General features: G+C 49.5%; 5 pseudogenes; 1 reads left to right on the forward strand and 4 right to left on the reverse strand.

Moving 5' to 3' along the window:
* Positions 1-10,402: 10,402 nt before the first annotated feature.
* On the reverse strand, positions 10,403-10,521 carry LOC143947977 (5S ribosomal RNA; annotated as a pseudogene).
* A 323-nt stretch (positions 10,522-10,844) lies between these two features.
* LOC143947929 (5S ribosomal RNA) lies at positions 10,845-10,963 on the reverse strand (annotated as a pseudogene).
* A 3,555-nt stretch (positions 10,964-14,518) lies between these two features.
* Positions 14,519-14,637, reverse strand: LOC143949112 (5S ribosomal RNA; annotated as a pseudogene).
* A 695-nt stretch (positions 14,638-15,332) lies between these two features.
* On the reverse strand, positions 15,333-15,451 carry LOC143949533 (5S ribosomal RNA; annotated as a pseudogene).
* Positions 15,452-19,294: 3,843 nt separating this feature from the next.
* On the forward strand, positions 19,295-19,413 carry LOC143949010 (5S ribosomal RNA; annotated as a pseudogene).
* The last annotated feature ends 132 nt before the right edge of the window (positions 19,414-19,545 follow it).

Here is a 19,545-nt window from a genome sequence, read left to right on the forward strand (position 1 = left end):
AACCCTATGTCCGCTTGGATGGTGGGGCTACCACCTCCACTCACCGCGCAGGCGCCGTTCAGCTTCGGAGATTTTCCGAAGCTTCGTCTGCTCCGTACTGCTCATGCGCAGTACGGCGCGGACACTATATCATGGCCGGACAGTATATGGCAGAACACCGGCACCAGTCAACCACCTGTTTCATGTGCGTCGCTGTGTAATATAGAGCAGGGTCCGGGAAGCCAATACCTCCCCGCAATTTCGGTCGCAATAGCATTGCCCTACCAATACGCATATGTTTTCCGCGCCAGAGGAACTTGATAAAGATTGAGCGAACCGCATGAAAGAAAGTCTGGGGTATTTTGATAGGTAAGGCTTGTAGTAGATACAGAAGTCGTGGCATCGCGTTCATCTTCAACACATTACAGCGTCCGAACCATGACAGAGCTAGTGGGTCCCATCTTTTAAGGTCCGCTGTAAGCCCATAGGCTTCTTTTTATGTTGTTGGCTTTGACCTGTTTTTTTTGCTTGTTTCTCAAGGCGACCATCTTGGCGTTTGTCAAGAGGGTTGGGCGTGTCTTGAAGAGAACGCTTACGGCCACATCAACCTGAAAGCACCCGATGTCATCTGATTTCAGAGGCTAAGCAGCGTCAGGCCTGGTTAGTACCTGGATGGGAGACTCCCTGGGAAGACCAGGTGCCATAGAAGGATCTGGTCTGGTTAGTGTCTTTTTTTTTTTTTTATTCTTTATTTACGGATTGCAGGTAATACAGAGACAAACTGTAAAAGACATAGATCCCTCAGTTTTCCAGGTTAACAAAAATACATAGTTAATACTTCGTGGGGGACCGGGGGAAACCTAACAACTTATGTCAGCAGCAGCCCCAGCCGTGGCTAGGCCACCACATTATCCCACTCTAATGATCTGGCACCCTAGTGTCTACTTATAAACCAGGGCAGTCCGCGGGGCGATCCCCCTCAAGGCCCAGACTGAGGGGCCTCTAACATCGGTCACCTTCATTCTATTGGTCAAAGAGCTCAGCCGGGACCACCCCGAGGGCCGCCAACCCCTGGCTGGGAAATCGAGGGAACAAAACGAAAAGATCCTTGCAATCACCATGTATTTTAATTATACTTGGGAGTTAGGGGGTAGGGAAAGAGGGGGGAGCAAATGGGCAGGAGAAGGGGATGGGGTAGAAAGAATGAAAGTTATAGGGGGCTAACAGTGCTACGAGGCAGACGGGGGAGAGAGTGAACCAGGGTGGTATACGAGAAGGGAGAGAAAGAAAGAGGACTCCGATGGGTTCCCACGGCCGGACCCTTCCCTCTATACACGTGCCAGAGCCTACAGATAGGATCTGTATGCGTCGGAAAACCTGAACAGGCTCCAAGACAACCAACAAGCAGTGTGCTCTTCCTCCCTGTCGCCTAACGCTGATGTGAGCTGTTCCATACTGTAGATGTCGCAAACTCTTGCAAACCAGTGAGACACCAGTGGAGCGGCCTGCTGTTTCCACATGCTAGGTATACATGCCCTGGCCCCACTCAGAAGATGTTTTAAGAGAGATTTATGGTACTTCTTGCTCGAGAGTGGGGTCAGATTGAGGAAGATCGCAGCTGGGTTGTTCTGGAGATCAATAGCCGTGAGGTCATAAATGATATTGAGAACCTGTCTCCAGAAATGGGCCAGTTGAGGGCATTCCCAGAAGATATGTAGTAACGTGCCGGCTTGTTCACCGCATCTCCAGCACAAAGGGCTGTGACCGGGAAACATAGCCGCCAGGACAGTGGGGGTCCTGTACCATCGGGTCAAAATTTTATAAGCTATTTTCTGGTATTTACTACATAGGGATGACTTGTGCGCAAAAAGAAGCGCGCGGTTCTTCTGGTCTGGCGAGAGCCGGACATGCAGGTCTCGCTCCCATTTTTCCACGAACACCAGGTTACCCTGGGAGAGTTGGTCCAGTAGGATGCGATATGACAGGGAAAGAGACCTTCGGGTCGGTCCCTCTCCTGAGAATACCTCCTCAAACGATGTTAGGGGTCTGCGGAATTCGCCACTGTTTGGCAAAGATTTCAAGAAGTGGGAGAGTTGGGAAAGCTTCCACTGTCCCAGGGCCGTGGTTGCTAACGCCTCGTGCATAGTGGAGACCGCTGTCCACGTCCTAGGGCCAAGAAAAGAAGAGGCCCGCACAAGGTCCCAGTCAGGGTCGAGGCGGAAAGACTTTTCCGTCATGCCGGGTTCAAAGCGTGGGTGTCCAATAATAGGAGTAATGGGCGAAGGGAAACTGGGCACGCCCGTCAGGGTAAAATATCTGTCTAGCTCTTGTAGCGTTGGCTCAATGTGTGGGTGTGCCCGCGTCGCTCCCGACCAGCCCGGTCCACTCCAGGGCAAACCCTCAAGTGGAAATGGTACGGATTCATGCTCCAGACGAACCCACAGCTTATCCTTCAGGTGTCTGCACCAGTCAACTACTCTGTTCATGTGCACCGCCGTATAGTACCATGCCGGATCTGGGAGGCCAATCCCTCCCTTGTCTTTTGGTCTGAGCAGTAATGTTCGGCTGAGTCTTGGAGGCCTGCCCTGCCATACGTACCGAATAAAGATGGAGCGCATGGCTTTAAAAAATGATTGGGGGATTTTTATCGGTAAGGCTTGTAATAGGTACAAGAGTCTGGGCATTACATTCATTTTGAGCACATTGCATCTCCCAAACCAAGAGGTCGCCAACTTTGACCACCTCTCTAGATCTACGGCAAAATTTTTTAGAAGCGGCTGGAAATTCAATTGGAAAATCAGATGTGGGTCCGGGTGAACCTTGGTACCCAGATATTGTATAGCCCCAGTTGCCCAACGAAAGGGAAAATTAGTGCTTAGACTCGTCTGGGCGTTGGTAGACAGGGAGACGTTGAGTGCTTCCGATTTCTGTAAGTTAATTTTAAAATTTGACAGGGTGCCATATCGTCTTATTTCCGCTAAGAGATTCGGCAATGTAATGTGAGGCTCTGAGACATAGAACAAGAGGTCATATGCAAAGGCTGCGACCTTATGGTGGTGTGAGAGGGTGTCCAGTCCCTTGATGTCTATGTTCTGCCTGATGTGGTGCAGCAAGGGTTCAAGCGATAGGACAAACAAAAGGGGGGACAACGGGCATCCCTGCCTCGTTCCATTGCCAATAGTGAAACGCGACGAGGCAAACCCATTGACCCTAACCATCGCCGTCGGTGACGAGTAAAGAGCTGTAACCCATGAAAGCATGGGGGGGGGGTACCCCCAGGCTTCGCAGGGTGGCTAGCAAAAAAGGCCAGCTCACCCTGTCAAACGCTTTTTCTGCGTCCACAGAGAGCAACATAATCGGTAGTTTAAGGCGTCTGGGGCGTTCTATAACATTGATTGTCCTGGTAGTGTTGTCTCGGGCTTCCCTGTTACGAATAAACCCCACCTGATCCAGAGGTATCAGGCGTTGCAGAATGGGCGCCAACCGCTCCGCCAGTATCTTAGTGAAGAGCTTAAGGTCGCGTATTAAGGAGATGGGCCTGTAGTTCGCACAGAGAAGCGGATCCTTCTCCGGCTTGGGTATGACCGAGATGCTTGCCTGCAACAGCTCCGGTGGAAAGGTCTGGCCCTCCAATAGGGCGTTAAAAGCTGACACAAACGGCGTGGACAACAGGGAGAGGAAGGCCTTATAATAAGGGACCGTAAACCCATCTGGGCCTGGTGCCTTGCCCTTGGGTGAGTCTCTTAACGCTGCCGACAATTCCTCCGGGGAGATAGGTTGCGAGAGAAGCTCTATCTCTTCCTGTGTCAGCGACGGGAGGTTTGCCGAAGCTAGGTACTCGTCAATGGCCGCTGTGCCGGCCTGGAGGGCGTCTCCTGAGTCCCGGGGGTGCAAGTTATAAAGGGCTTCATAGAAAGATCGGAAACACTCCGCTATCTCCCGTGAATCATGAAGTTTGGCACCCGAAGGGGAGGTCATGGTTGGAATGAAGGACGCTTTGCGTTGGGCACGCAGGGAGTTCGCTAGGGACCTACTACACTTGTCTCCATATTCATAATACGTCCTGTGGACCCACATGAGTCTGATTCTAGCCTGAAAGAGAGAGAAATCTCTGATTTGTTCTCTAAGATCTCTCACCTCCACCTCCAGCGCAGCAGTCGGCTGGGATTTGTGTCGTTGTTCACACGCATGCAACTTGGCAATAAGTTTGGCGAGAGCCTCAATTTTGGCCACTTTGAGTCTATGACCATGTTAAATAAGAATGCCCCTAATGTAGCATTTATGAGCCGCCCATAACATGAGGGGGTTGGAAACAGAATCACGGTTATGATCAAAGTAACTTTCTAATTCCCTAAGCAGGTCTGCGTGGGTCTCAGGGTCCTTCAGGAGAGACTCGTTCAGTCTCCACCAGGACTGACCACACGACTCCTGTTGTAGCTTCAGCATCAAAGAAATCGGGGCATGGTCAGACAGGGCTATGTGGCCTATCTGAGCGTCTGTGACCGCCGGGATAGCATTGTGGGCGACTAAAAACATACCTATACGTGAGTAAGAACCATGAGCGGTGGAAAAGAACGTATAGTCCCTATCCTGTGGGTGAAGCGTACGCCACACATCGATCAGTCGGTGGGAGTGTAGCAGGTCTCTTATGTGTGAATGCGTTCTCGCAGAAATCGCAGAGGTGCCCGATGATGAGTCTCTGCGGGGGTCCAAGGTGAGGTTAAAGTCCCCCCCAACGATCAAAGTACCCTCCGAGAATGCAGCCAGGGCATCCAAGCATGCTTCTAAGGCCGGCAGCTGGTCCACATTCGGCATGTATAGGTTGGCAAGAGTAAAAGTTTGCGAGTGGAGAGTTCCCTTAATGAAGAGTAATCTCCCTTCACTATCGGCTTGGACAGCTAACAGGCATTTTTAGCAAGAAGAACACACACTCCTCTCGATTTGGAAGTAGGGGACGTGCTGTGGTGGGCCAGGGGGAAGTGCTTACTATAAAGCCGTGGTATTTGGTCTGTCCTGAAATGGGTCTCCTGGAGGAAAACTATTTGGGGCTTCATCCGCCACAATTCTGTTAGGCAGCTGGACCTTTTTTCAGGTACATTCAGCCCTTTCACATTCCAGGAAACCAGCTTCAGGGCCATGTCGGCAGTGGTACCCGGCCGGCGGTCCCCACCAGAGTCAGTAGTAGATATAGAGTTCAAGCATAGAGGAAGAGGAGGAGAAAAAGGAAAAGCAGTAATGAAGCGGAGAAGGTCCGGAGTTAGTAGGGAGGAGGAGGGTAGGAGGGGTGGGGATAGATCGGGGAATTGCTAAAGCTCCTATCGGAGAGAACCTGCTGGTTAGGGCAGAGGGGCCTAGTGGGGGAAGAGGTAAGGCACTGCAGAGGGAGGAACTCATCGGTGCAGTACCCCTCCAGCATCCCATGGTCCATGCAGTCGCAATCGGGCGTGCACAGAGCTTCTTTGGCATCTTAACTACGACATCAAACGCATTATAGAACATCACTGCAGCAGGTATCGGGCAGTTAACAATAGTAGAACAGTGCATAATTAAACCAACATATTAAACTTTTCAACACAGAGTATAGATAACTTTATACCACCCAGGCACCCGCCCCCCCCCCCCCAAAAAAAATGGAAAAAAGGGGGGGGGGGAGAGGGGGAGGGAGCGGGAACGCCGCCCAGGGGCACCCGGGGGGCACCACCAGGCAGTCCAAAAACACAAAGAGCGCCGAGACTAGGGCACCTGTAGATAAACAGTAACGAGAATGGTGAACAGTACCGCCAATAACTCAGGGCTTCGTCCAGGAAGCGCAGTGTCCAACTCTGTTCTTCCAATGTCCTTCCTCTCCCCTAGCGGGGGCGCTGGGAACAATGGCCCGTGGCATGGTAAACAACACAAAGCTGGATACTCCAGCCATCTATGTTGGTAGAGAAAAAGAAAACAAAAAAAAAAGGGTATAACACAGGAATAACGGAAAATTACTGTACTCTCTCAGGGTTCACGATCTTGAGGGGCCTGCGATCTCTGACGTTGGGATCGACGGTGGCGTCTCACTCTCTGTGGCCTGGTTGAGGGGTTGTTCGTCGGGGCCACTGCTCCCTGGGGGACAACAGGAGCCAACCAGTCGGGGACCTGAACCGAGGGCAGGCCCAAAGCCTCCAGAAAGGACGGGACCTCCGAAGGGTGTCGTAGCGCAAGGGGCCTCCCATTTTTGCGCACTATAAGGTGAAACGGATGGCCCCACTTGTATGGAATCCTCCGTTCAGTTAGGTGTTCCAGAAGGGGTCGCAGACAGCGTCTCATCTGGAAGGTCTTGCGGGATACATCTGGCAGAAGGATGACTTGGGCCCCGTCAAAATCAATGCTGCCTTTGCGCCACGACGCTTGCAGGACATCCTCCCTAACTGAGTAATTGTGGAGACAGCATAAAACGTCACGTGGCCGGTTCTCTGTGGGGCTCCTGGGGCCCAGGGTCCTGTGGACTCTATCAATAGCTATTACTGTGTCAGCAGCGCGGTCCAGACAGGCGTTAAATATAGCTGTAACTGTGGCTTTGAGGTCTGCCTGGCCAGTGGCTTCGGGCAAGTCTCTGATCCTGATGTTGCGTCTGCGGTTGCGATTCTCAAGGTCATCCACTAGGAGTTGCAACTGTGCCACTCTGTCAGCAAGGGTATCATGTGCGGCTTGCAGGCCAGAAACATCAGTGGTCAGGGAGGTCACATCCGATGCCAGGGTGGTCACCCGCTCGTTCGTAGCCGACACGTCACGTTTGACCCCTGCGATTTCATGTCGCAAGGTCGTTTCAATCCTGGCTGCCATACAGCTAAAGTCTGCTTTAGTGGGAAGGTTTTGGAGTAAAGCTAGGATGGCCTTGTCCCCCAATAATGCCGGTGCTGGTGGCAGCGGTGGGTCCCCCTGTGTGTCTGAGGCGAGAGCAGCCTGGCCATTCGGTCCTGGGATGAGGCTTCCACTGTGGGAGGGTCTCTGGGACAGTTGGGAGTTGTGAGGGAACCAGGGTGGCAGGCCGCTATGGTCCGGGCTGTCAAGCGAGGCCATAGACAGTGAGCGGGGGAGACACGGGGACAAGTCACTAGGCGAGGAGAACGGGGGCATGTCGTGTCCCTACATAGCAGTCTGCTCACCTTCCCTCTGTGCCGCGTGTCCTGGAGCGCCGGAGGCCGCGGGCGCCATCTTGGCTGGATCCGGCGTGGAGGCCGGAGGCTGCAGCGGGACCAAGTACCTGTCCATGGCAGCAGCGGCGGACCCCGCTCGGCTGGCTGTGTTCCGCCAATGCGCGGGGATGTCGGCGATGCCGAAATATGCGACCAGACTGTGGTAAAGGGGTGCGGAGGGGTCACGGACCAGGAGCTCCGGAAAAGAGCGTCCTCACTCCTTCATGCCTAGGCCACGCCCCCCCCTGGTTAGTGTCTTGATTGGGAGATCGCCTGGGAATACTGGATGCCGTAGGCTTCTTTTTATGTTGTTGGCTTTGACCTGTTTTTTTTAGCTTGTTTCCCAAGGTGACCATCTTGGCCTTTGTCAAGAGGCTTCAGAGTGCCCAAAGAGAGTGCCTACGGCCAAATCACCTATATAGTATCTTATATATAATAACTAAAAATATTATTTATTATTATAGATATAGATATATAGTATAGTGATTTGGCCGTAGGCACTCTCTTTGGGCACTCTGAAGCCTCTTGACAAAGGCCAAGATGGTCACCTTGGGAAACAAGCTAAAAAAAACAGGTCAAAGCCAACAACATAAAAAGAAGCCTACGGCATCCAGTATTCCCAGGCGATCTCCCAATCAAGACACTAACCAGACCAGATCCTTCTATGGCACCTGGTCTTCCCAGGGAGTCTCCCATCCAGGTACTAACCAGGCCTGACGCTGCTTAGCCTCTGAAATCAGACGAGATCGGGTGCTTTCAGGTTGATGTGGCCGTAAGCGTTCTCTTCAAGACACGCCCAACCCTCTTGACAAACGCCAAGATGCTCACCTTGAGAAACAAGCAAAAAAAAACAGGTCAAAGCCAACAACATAAAAAGAAGCCTATGGGCTTACAGCGGACCTTAAAAGATGGGACCCACTAGCTCTGTCATGGTTCGGACGCTGTAATGTGTTGAAGATGAACGCGATGCCACGACTTCTGTATCTACTACAAGCCTTACCTATCAAAATACCCCAGACTTTCTTTCATGCGGTTCGCTCAATCTTTATCAAGTTCCTCTGGCGCGGAAAACATATGCGTATTGGTAGGGCAATGCTATTGCGACCGAAATTGCGGGGAGGTATTGGCTTCCCGGACCCTGCTCTATATTACACAGCGACGCACATGACACCGGTGGTTGACTGGTGCCGGTGTTCTGCCATATACTGTCCGGCCATGATATAGTGTCCGCGCCGTACTGCGAAGCAGACGAAGCTTCGGAAAATCTCCGAAGCTGAACGGCGCCTGCGCGGTGAGTGGAGGTGGTAGCCCCACCATCCAAGCGGACATAGGGTTGTGAATATTAGAGGGTCCCTCGCAGGCGAGCTTCGCTCGCCACGCTTCGGGCTCGGCCTCGCTGCGCTCGGCTCTTTTATATTCTTACTCTATGTCCACTTGGATAGTGGGGATAGAACCTGGACTCAGTGCGCAGGCGCCGTTCATGCTCGGCAATTTTCGGAATCTATGTTGCTGTGTACTGCGCATGCGCAGTACACAGCGGACACTATCCGATGGGGGACCATATGTGATAAGACACCGGCATGGGGAACTGAAGCTATGGGTCAAGCTAGAGCAGGAGATGGCGCGGGTTCCACTGGCTCGTCTGCCTTGGGCGGGGAGGCCATTGGAGCCCTGTGTGACTACTCACCCGTTAATTGGCCCCTCGCTCGCCGAGATGGATAGTTTTTTTCACCTTTCCCACCTGACTAACTTCCCTTCTCCTATGACCCCAATTATTGGACATCCTAGATTCCCTCCGGGCCTGTCTGACCAGGCCTTTACCAGGCAAGCCCCGAAAGGGCTTCTGAGAGCAGCCCTATTTCTTGGACCCACGGGCTTAATCCCCTCGGGGACCATACTGCTAGAGCAAGTACCTGTTGCATTGGATAGCTGGAGAGCTAGACAGCTAATCCATTTCCTCGGATCACTACCTAACCATTCGTTCTTCTCTAGACAATTCCACCCCTTCGAGGAACTTTGCCTGGATGATGGCCCAATTCGTGGTTCCCTCTCTAGGTCCTACCAAATCCTGACAGACGCACAATCCTCCACGGATCCACCCTTCCTAGCTAAATGGAAAAGGGACTTACAAACTACATTCTCCAAACCACAGAAGGACAGAATACTCTTTTTCGCTCATAAGTCGTCACTCTGCAGTAAATATCAGGAGATCTCATATAAGCTGATCACACGCTGGTATCGTACACCGGTGGTGTTGGCCAAAATATTCCCCGGTCAATCTGACCGCTGCTGTCGCTGTGGACCAAATGTGGCACCATTCTCCACATTTTCTGGGAATGCCCTAAATTACAAACATTCTGGCAGCCTGTCCTGAGACTCATCCACAAGTTCACAGACATTTCCTTAGCCAATGATCCCGCAGCAGTTCTTCTCAATCTAACTCCTATGTCGAGAAAGCGTTATCATAAGTCCTTACTTAAACATCTCCTCAATGCAGCTTGGGCCTGCATCCCAAGTCAGTGGAAAGAGCAATCTGCTCCAATGGTGACCCAGTGGTTCGCAAGGGTAAATGATATTGAACGAATGGAAGACCTGACTGCCACAATGAGGGATAAAACGGAGGAGCATGGGAACAGATGGTTCTACTGGACCCAGTTTCGCTTTTCGGAAGAATACCTCCGCGAGACATAGTAAGCATAGCATAGTAAGGTGATCGTTGGAGATCGCTGTTCCAAACGTTGGACAGCTGATGAGCTGGTGAGCCGAGGGCGTCTCTTGCTCCCTGGGAGGGGACCCCATCCTATCCACTCTACCCACGACACCCCCTTACCCCTTCTTTTCCTTTTCTGCCATTTCCTTCCCCAATCTTCTCTTTCCCCTTCTCCCTCCTTTCAGTTCTACTATTTCCCTTCTTAACTCAAAAAAGGGAAAAGAAAATGGTATGTTCCGACCCCATTTGACTACTACACAATACTCTTCCCCTATCTATGGATATCTAAACTCTTCGAGGGTAGCAGGGCTAGTATCAATAATATTTTAAGTGGTAGAGGATCCCAACGAGATGGAGCTTTAATCTCATCTTGATATGACCGCAAAGCTGTACACGTGCTATTCTCCTCAGACTTCTTACCATTGGCTCTGATATCCATGCAATATGATCATTTGTTTGTAACTATTTGTATCACACATTCTGTGAAGTTGCCTTTGCATTGTATGTCGCATACTACTAAATAAAAAAAATAAAAAACAGAAGCCTATGGCACCTGGTATTCCCAGGCGGTCTCCCATCCAGGTACTAACCAGGCCCGACACTGTTTAGCATCCGAGATCAGACGAGATTCGGCGCTTTCAGGGTGATGGGGCCATAGGTGATCTCTTCGGGCACTCTCAACCCTCTTGACAAATGCCAAGATGGTCACCTTGGGAAACAAGTGAAAAAAAAAACAGGTCAATGTCAACAACATAAAAAGAAGAATACGGCACCTGGTATTCCAACGCCATCTCCCATCCAGGTACTAACTAGGCCCAACCCTTCTTAGCCTCAGAGAAGAGAAGAGATAGGGCTCTTTCAGGATGATGCTGCTGTAAGCGATCTCTTTGGGCACTCTCATCCCTCTTGACAAATGCCAAGATGGTCACCTTGGGAAACAAGCAAAAAAAAGAAAACGAATCAACGCCAACAACATAAAAAGAAGCCTACAATAACTGGTAATCCCAGGTGGTCTCCCATCCAGGTACTAACCAGGCCCGACTCTTCTTAGCCTCCAAGATCAGACGAGATTGGGTGCTTTCAGAGTGATGTGGCCATAGGCAATCTCTTCAGGCACTCTCAACCCTCTTGACAAACACCAAGATGGTCACTTTGGGAAATAAGCGGAAAAAAAACAGGTCAACGCCAACAACATAAAAAGAAGTCTACGACACCTGGTATTCCCAGGCGGTCTCCCATCCAGGTACTAACAAGGCCCGACTCTATTAGCCTCCAACATCAAACGAGATCGGGTGATTTCAGGGTGATGTGCCCGTAGGCAATCTCTTCAGGCACTTTCAACCCTCTTGACAAACGCCAAGATGGTCACCTTGGGAAACAAGCAAAAAAATATAAATAAGTCGGAAGCTAGAGACAATACGGCCCAAGTCCTCAATTTAATCCATGCGGCGCATGTACAGGGAAGGCCCTTGCTTATGTTGTCAACGGACGCGGAGAAGGCCTTTGACAGGGTGGCCTGGCACTTTATGCAGGCCACCCTGGAACATATAGGTCTTGGCCCCAACATGATGAGCTGAGTAATGTCGCTTTACTCCACGCCGTCGGCAGCTTTACGGGTGACCGAGTGGTGCTCGGACTCTTTCCCCATCACTAATGGGACGAGGCAGGGGTGCCCTCTGTCTCCCCTAATTTTAATTCTGACACTGGAACCACTTATGTGTCACGTTCGGAATGACCCGAATATTACTGGCATATCCAAACCCTCGGCACACCACAAAATTGCGGCGTACGCTGACGATCTAATTTTTTCGTCTCCAATCCACACATTTTGCTTCCCAAAATACTTGCGTCTCTACAGCGACACGGCAGCCTATCAAACTATAAAAACAATTGCGCCAAGTCGGCTGTATTGAATATATCGGTCCCGGATGGTGAGGCCAAGAGGCTCCAGTCCGCTTTTCCATTCTACTGGGCTGAAAAATCTATACGTTAACTGGGCGTTGACATCGCAGCGGATTTAGCGCAATTGTACCTGCTTCATTTTGTCCCTCTCCTGGATAGACTGAAATCTGATTTGGGAAACTGGCATGCTTTAACACTGACCTGGTTCGGGCGCTGTAATGCATTCAAAATGATGGCCCTCCCTCGGATCTTATACATGTTCCAGACATTACCGATCCGGTTACCCCCAATTTTTTTCAGACAACTGCAGGTGCTGCTCCGGGACTTTATTTGGGAGCGCAAACCGCCCAGAGCCCGTTTGCAATTGCTTGCCAGACCAAAGGACAAGGGGGGTCTGGGTCTCCCAGATCTCAGACAATACTACAGAGTGACTCTGCTAGCGAGAGTCGTTGATTGGCATTGTAATGGCCCACACAAGCAGTGGGTGGAGATGGAGATTGAGGATGGTTCCATTCCCCTATTGACCTCCCCGTGGCTCCTGTCCTCCCTACCAAAAGACCTCAGAGGTCACCCCGTAGTGGGAGCTACGTTGGCTGTTGTGCGGAGGTTGTTCCGCTGCACACACATTGCTCCCCTGCCATCACCAATGACTCCGGTTATAGGTAATCCAGACTTCCCACCGGGATTTACCAACAAGAAACTGCGACAGTTGACAGTGGTGGGGAAACAGCGTCTGGGAGAGGTGTGGCCCACGGGAGGGCTCCCGACCACGCAAACCGTCGCCGAGCTTTCTGACCCTCCGCTTGACTTGTTTAGTGCTTATCAACTTCGTCACTTTCTTCTGGCCATACAAAGGGCCCCCTACACTCCTAGAGACCTGACACCCTATAAATCCATCTGTCACAAAAGGGAACCTGTGCGACACACCCTCTCCCTCCTGTACAACCTATTGAGTAGTCAGGAGGAGGAGTCGACCCCCACCATTTATCCACAAATGGGAGAGGGACTTAGGCATCACATTTACCCCACAACAGATAGGGAAGATCCTGACCTTAGTACATAAAGCTTCCATCGCAAACCAATATCAACATACAAGATAGTCTCACGCTGGTATAGAGTCCCATACCTTCTGAAAAAAATGGATAGATCGATCCCGGATGTTTGTTGGAGGTGAAATTCAGATATGGGGACCATGGGACACCTTTTCTGGGCATGCCCGACCTTGAGGAACTTTTGGGTTCCCAGTAGCGTGCCTTCTACACTTGACCGAACAGCCTGTTCGAAAATACAAAAAAACCCTCACGATGCAACTCCTGAATGCCGCCCGGGCCTGCATTCCCACACTGTGGAGGCAGCCTCAGCCCCCATCCAAGGTGCTGTGGTATTCCAAAGTCAATCATATTCTCCGGATGGAAGAATTGACCGCCACCCTTCACAACACTGAAGAGGCATTTAGTGTTACATGGAGGCCCTGGAGGTATTTTACTGGTACTCGAGACTACATTCGGGAGGTGAGCAGTGCCTCCGTCCCAGAAAACGACTGAACATCTAACGTTTACCTACGTAGGCCATATCTGTCCTGGGTGGCATTCCCCCCCTCCCTTTTTGTCTTTATTTTTCTTTTTTTCCCCGCCGCCATCCCCCCACCTCCTCTCTCTCCGTCTTTGCACTCTCTTCTTCCCCCGTCCTCCCTTTTAACTATGCCTTGTCTCCTTACTAGCCTTCAGGACCCAGAAGAACCCCAGGGTTCTGGACATGACCGGCTCATATTTTACTCTGGTTCACGTAGGTCATGATAAGCTGGCTCGCTGTGGTCCCAGTTGTTCTCCATGATTACATTTGTCCGAACGGAGCTGCACTAGTTATACTGTACTACATGTCGGAGGTGGGGTTTCTCTATATTCTGCATGAAACTGTAGGACTCCCCTCTGAGAACCCAGAGTTATTTGGCTGCCTATTTTTTGTTAGCATGTAATTGTGACCCTGGGTCATGCTGTATGGTTGACTGTTATATTTATGTTGTTCTACTTAATAAAAGAATAATAAAAATAAAAAAAATAAGTCAATGCCAACAGCTTAAAAACTAAAGCCTATGGCATCGAGAAATCCCAGGCGGTCTCCCATCCAGGTACTAACCATGTCCCAACCCTGCTTAGCCTCTGAGATCAAATGCATGCTCAACCCTCTTGACAAACGCCAAGATGGTCACCTTGGGAAACAAACAAAAAAAACAAGTCAACGCCAACAACATAAAAAGAAGCCTGCGGCATCTGGAAAACCCAGGCGGTCTCCCATCCAGGTACAAACCAGGCCCAACCCTGCTTAACCTCTGAGACCAAACGAGATTGGGCGCTTTCAGGGTGTTGTGCCCGTAGGCAATTTCTTTGTGCACTCTCAACCCTCTTGACAAATGCCAAGATGGTCACCTTGGGAAACAAGGGAAAAAAAACAGGTCAAAGCCAACAACATAAAAAGAATCCTACGGTATCCGGTATTCCCAGGCGATCTCCCAATCAAGACACTAACCAGACCAGATCCTTCTATGTCACCTGGTCTTCCCAGGCAGTCTCCCATCCAGGTACTAACCAGGCCTGATGCTGCTAAGCCTCTGAAATCAGACGAGATCGGGTGCTTTCAGGGGGATGTGGCCGTAAGTGTTCTCTTCAAGACACGCCCAACCCTCTTGACAAACGCCAAGATGGTCGCCTTGAGAAACAAGCGAAAAAAACAGTTCAAAGCCAACAACAAAAAAAGAAGCCTATGGCACCTGGTATTTCCAGGCGGTCTCCCATCCAGGTACTAACCAGGCCCGACACTGTTTAGCCTCTGAGATCAAATGAGATTGGGCGCTTTCAGGGTGATGGGGCCGTAGGTGATCTCTTTGGGCACTCTCAACCCTCTTGTTAAGCGCCAAGATGGTCACCTTGGGAAACAAGCGAAAATAAACAGGTAAACGCCAACAACATAAAAAGAAGCCTACGGCACCTGGTATTCACAGATGGTCTCCCATACAGGTATTAACCAGGCCGTACACTGCTAGGCCTCCGAGATCAGATGAGATTGTGCGCTTTCAGGGTGATGTGGCCATAGGTGTTCTATTTAGACACTCTCAACCCTCTTGACAAATACCAAGATGGTTATCTTGGGAAACAAGTGAAAAAAAAAAGGTCAACGTCAACAACATAGACCCTGGTGGTCTCCCATCTGACCCAGACCCTGCTTAGCCTCTGAGATCGGGCGCTTTCAGGGTGATGTGACCTCAGGCGAACACTTTGGGACATACTCAAAACTCTTGACTGATGCTAAAATGGTCACCTTGGGAAACAAGCGAAAGAAAAACAGGTCAAAGTCAACAATATAAAAAGATTCCTACGGCACCTTTAATTAGGTACTATCCAGGCCGGACCCTGCTTAGCCTCTGAGATCAGATGAGATCGGGCGCTTTCAGGGGGATGTGGCCGTAGGAGATTTCTTTGGGCTCTCTCAGCCCTCTTGACAAATGCCAAGATGATCACCTTGGGAAACAAGCGGAAAAAAAAAACCATGTCAACGCCAACAACATAAAAAGAATCCTACGGCACCTGGTATTCCCAGTTGGTCTCCCATCCAGTTACTAATCAGGCCCGACAATGCTTAGCCTCCGAGATCAGACAAGATCAGGCACTTTCAAGGTGATGGGGCCATAGGCGATCTCTTCGGGCACTCTCAACCATCTTGACAAACGCCAACATGGTCATCTTGGGAAACAAGCAAAAAAAAAACAAGTCATTGCCAACATTGGAGGCTAAGCAGGGTTGGGCAATCAGTTTCCTTGCCTGAAATAGGCATCTCAGAACTGCCATCTGGCTACTTCCCGGGTTTCCAACTCCTTCAACTAATCCCAGGAGACAATACTTCGCCCCCATCCTGGTGGAGGTTCCAACCACCCGATCAATGGTTCCTGTCACCTCTGTCCAGTAGCGGATCAACTTCGGGCATCTCCAAAACATGTGCATCATGTCTCCCCCCATGTTCCCGCACCGGGGGCAACTTGCGTCCGGCCGTTCGGCAAAACTGAAAAAGTTTACGAGGAGCATAATAGGTTCTATATAATAAGAACAGATGTGACATCCTGTGTGAGGAGAGCCACAATTCACCACAGGCAGGATTCCTGTGGCCAATTATAGCTCAGGGGGGTTTAGTACACACCCCACACTATATAAGGCCGCCAGCACGGCGGCCTTGTATAGTGTGTTGCGGTGGTCAGGGAAAGAGGACGATAGGCAGGGACAGTGTCTTTACTGCTTGGGAACCTAGCACTGTTACAGTGGGTGTTATGTGCCTCCTGCACAGTACACACCTGAAGCTACCCTTTATTACTGGTGTTCAATTTCTGCAATACATGCATCTGCAGTGCAGAAGTTAGAGTCGGTGTTGTGTGCCTCCTGCACAGTATACACCTTATTGCTGGTGTTCTGTTTCTGTAATACAGGAACCTAGCACTGTTACAGTGCTAGGGTGTACAGAGAAGCTGGTATATATAGAAGACTACAGCATACAGAAGAAAGGCTAGTGAATACAGAATACAGGTTTCGTGTATGTAGATAGGCTTGAGTATACAGAGATGCTAGAGTAAACAGTGAGGCTGGGGTACACAGAGAGGCTAGTTTAAAGACAAATACAAAGATGTTAGTGTATATAGAGAGGTTAGTGTATAGAGAGAGTCGAGTGTATACAGAAAGGACAGTGCATATAGAGAAGCTAGTGTATACAGAAAGGGTATACATGAAAGCTGACATTCTATACAGAAGACTGGGTAGTGTATACAGAGAGTCTAGTGGGTACAGAAGACAGGCTGGTGTATTGTAGCTAGTTTTTACAGTCTAGTGTATACAGAAGACAGGCTGTGGTATACAGAGAGTTTAGTGTATTCAGAGAGTCTAGTGTATACAGTCGGCGAGTGTATACATAAGACTGGCTAGTTTACACAGTGTTTACAGAGATGCAAGGGTGTACAGAGAAGCTGGTATATATAGAAGACTACAGCATACAGAAGAAAGGCTAGTTAATACACAATACAGAAGACTCGTGTATGTAGATAGGCTTGAGTATACAGAGATGCTAGAGTAAACAGTGAGGCTGGGGTACACAGAGAGGCTAATTTAAAGAGAGGCTAGTATATACAAAGATGTTAGTGTATATAGAGAGGTTAATGTATAGAGAGGGTCGAGAGTATACAGAAAGGACAGTGCATATAGAGAAACTAGTGTATACAGAAGACAGGCTTGGGTATACATCAAAGCTGACAGTGTATACAGAAGACTGGGTAGTGCATACAGAGAGTCTATTGGGTAAAGAAGACAGGCTGGTGTATTCTAGCTAGTTTTTACAGTCTAATGTATACAGAAGACAGGCTGTGGTATACTGAGGGTTTAGTGTATTCAGAGAGTCTAGTGTACAGAAATGCAAGGGTGTACAGAGAAGCGAGAAGCTAGTATATATAAGGCTAGTGAATACAGGCTAGTGAATACAGAATACAGACTCATGTATGCAGATAGGCTTGAGTATACAGAGATGCTAGAGTAAACAATGAGGCTGGGGTACACAGAGAGGCTAATTTAAAGAGAGGCTAGTATATACAAAGATGTTAGTGTATATAGAGAGGTTAGTGTATAGAGAGAGTCGCGTGTATACAGATAGGACAGTGCATATAGAGAGACTAGTGTATACAGAAGACAGGCTTGGGTATACATCCAAGCTGACAGTGTATACAGAAGACTGGGTAGTGTATACAGAGATTCTAGTGGGTACAGAAGACAGGCTGGTGTATTCTAGCTAGTGTTTACAGTCTAGTGTATACAGAAGACAGGCTGTGGTATACAGAGGGTTTAGTGTATTACAGAGATGCAAGGGTGTACAGAGAAGCTAGTATATATAGAAGACTACAGCATACAGAAGAAAGGCTAGTGAATACAGAATAAAGGCTGGCTTCTACGGAGAGGCTACCACTACGGAGATGCAGAACACTATCTAGGGTATATAGAGAGGCTAGATTATACAGAGAGGCTAGTGCATAGAGTGAAGCTATTGTATATAGAAGCCTGGTTAGTGTATACAGAGAAGCTAGTGTGTACAGAAGAAAGGCTAGACAGGCTATAAAGAGAGACAAGTTTTTACAGAAGACAGTTTGGGGTATACAGAGATGCTAGTTTATACAGAGAGACTAATGTATACAGAAGACAGGCTAGGGCATACAGAAGACAGAAGACGGGCTAGTGTATTCAGAACATAGGCTAGTGTATATCGAAGACAGGCTATTGTATGCAGAAGACCGGCTAGTGTAAACATGCTGGTGTATATAGAGAGGCTAGTGAATTTAGAGGGTAGGCTAAGTGATAACAGAAGACAATCTGGGCTATACAGAGACATTTCATCATTTCATCTAGCTCACATCTCTAATGGATTTTGTCTCATTGCCATGTTATGCCTTTTCATTCTTATGCTAAATATAGATCACTACACGATTTTAATCATCCACATCAAGCATTCAATAAAACTATCATACATCAAAATAAACCATGTACTCTTTTGCTCTATTTTGCATATTTGTACCGGGACTGTGAGTATGTGACATAGAGTAAGAATATAAAAGAATATAAAAGAGCCGAGCGCAGCGAGGCCAAGCCTGAAGCTCGCCTGCGAGGGGCCCTCTAATATTCACAACCCTATGTCCACTTGGATGGTGGGGCTACCACCTCCACTCACCGCGCATGAAAATCTCCGAAGCTTCGTCTGCTCCGTACTGCGCATGCGCAGTACGGCGCAGACACTATATCATGGCCGGACAGTATATGGCAGAACACCGGCACCAGTCAACCACCGGTGTCATGTGCGTCGCTGTGTAATATAGAGCAGGGTCCGGGAAGCCAATACCTCCCCGCAATTTCGGTCGCAATAGCATTGCCCTACCAATACGCATATGTTTTCCGCGCCAGAGGAACTTGATAAAGATTGAGCGAACCGCATGAAAGAAAGTCTGGGGTATTTTGATAGGTAAGGCTTGTAGTAGATACAGAAGTCGTGGCATTGCGTTCATCTTCAACACATTACAGCGTCCGAACCATGACAGAGCTAGTGGGTCCCATCTTTTAGGGTCCGCTGTAAGCCCATAGGCTTCTTTTTATGTTGTTGGCTTTGACCTGTTTTTTTTGCTTGTTTCTCAAGGCGACCATCTTGGCGTTTGTCAAGAGGGTTGGGCGTGTCTTGAAGAGAAAGCTTACGGCCACATCAACCTGAAAGCACCCGATCTCGTCTGATTTCAGAGGCTAAGCAGCGTCAGGCCTGGTTAGTACCTGGATGGGAGACTGCCTGGGAAGACCAGGTGCCACAGAAGGATCTGGTCTGGTTAGTGTCTTAATTGGGAGATCGCCTGGGAATACTGGATGCCGTAGGCTTCTTTTATGTTGTTGGCTTTGACCTGTTTTTTTTAGCTTGTTTCCCAAGGTGACCATCTTGGCCTTTGTCAAGAGGCTTCAGAGTGCCCAAAGAGAGTGCCTACGGCCAAATCACCCTGAAAGATCCCAATCTCATCTGATCTCGAAGGCTAAGCAGCGATGGGCCTGGTTAGTTCCTGGATGGGAGACAGCTTGGGAATACCAGGTGCCGTAGGCTTCTCATTATGTTGTCGGCGTTGACCTGTTTTATTTTCCCTTGTTTCCCAAGGTGACCATCTTGGCATGTGTCAAGAGGGTTGAGAGTGCACAAAGAAATTGCCTACGAGCACAACACCCTGAAAGCGCCCAA

Source organism: Lithobates pipiens, unplaced genomic scaffold, assembly GCF_037356315.1.
Source record: "Lithobates pipiens isolate NorthernLeopardFrog02 unplaced genomic scaffold, aLitPip1_a1.2 Scaffold_30, whole genome shotgun sequence".
Lineage (NCBI taxonomy): Eukaryota > Metazoa > Chordata > Amphibia > Anura > Ranidae > Lithobates > Lithobates pipiens.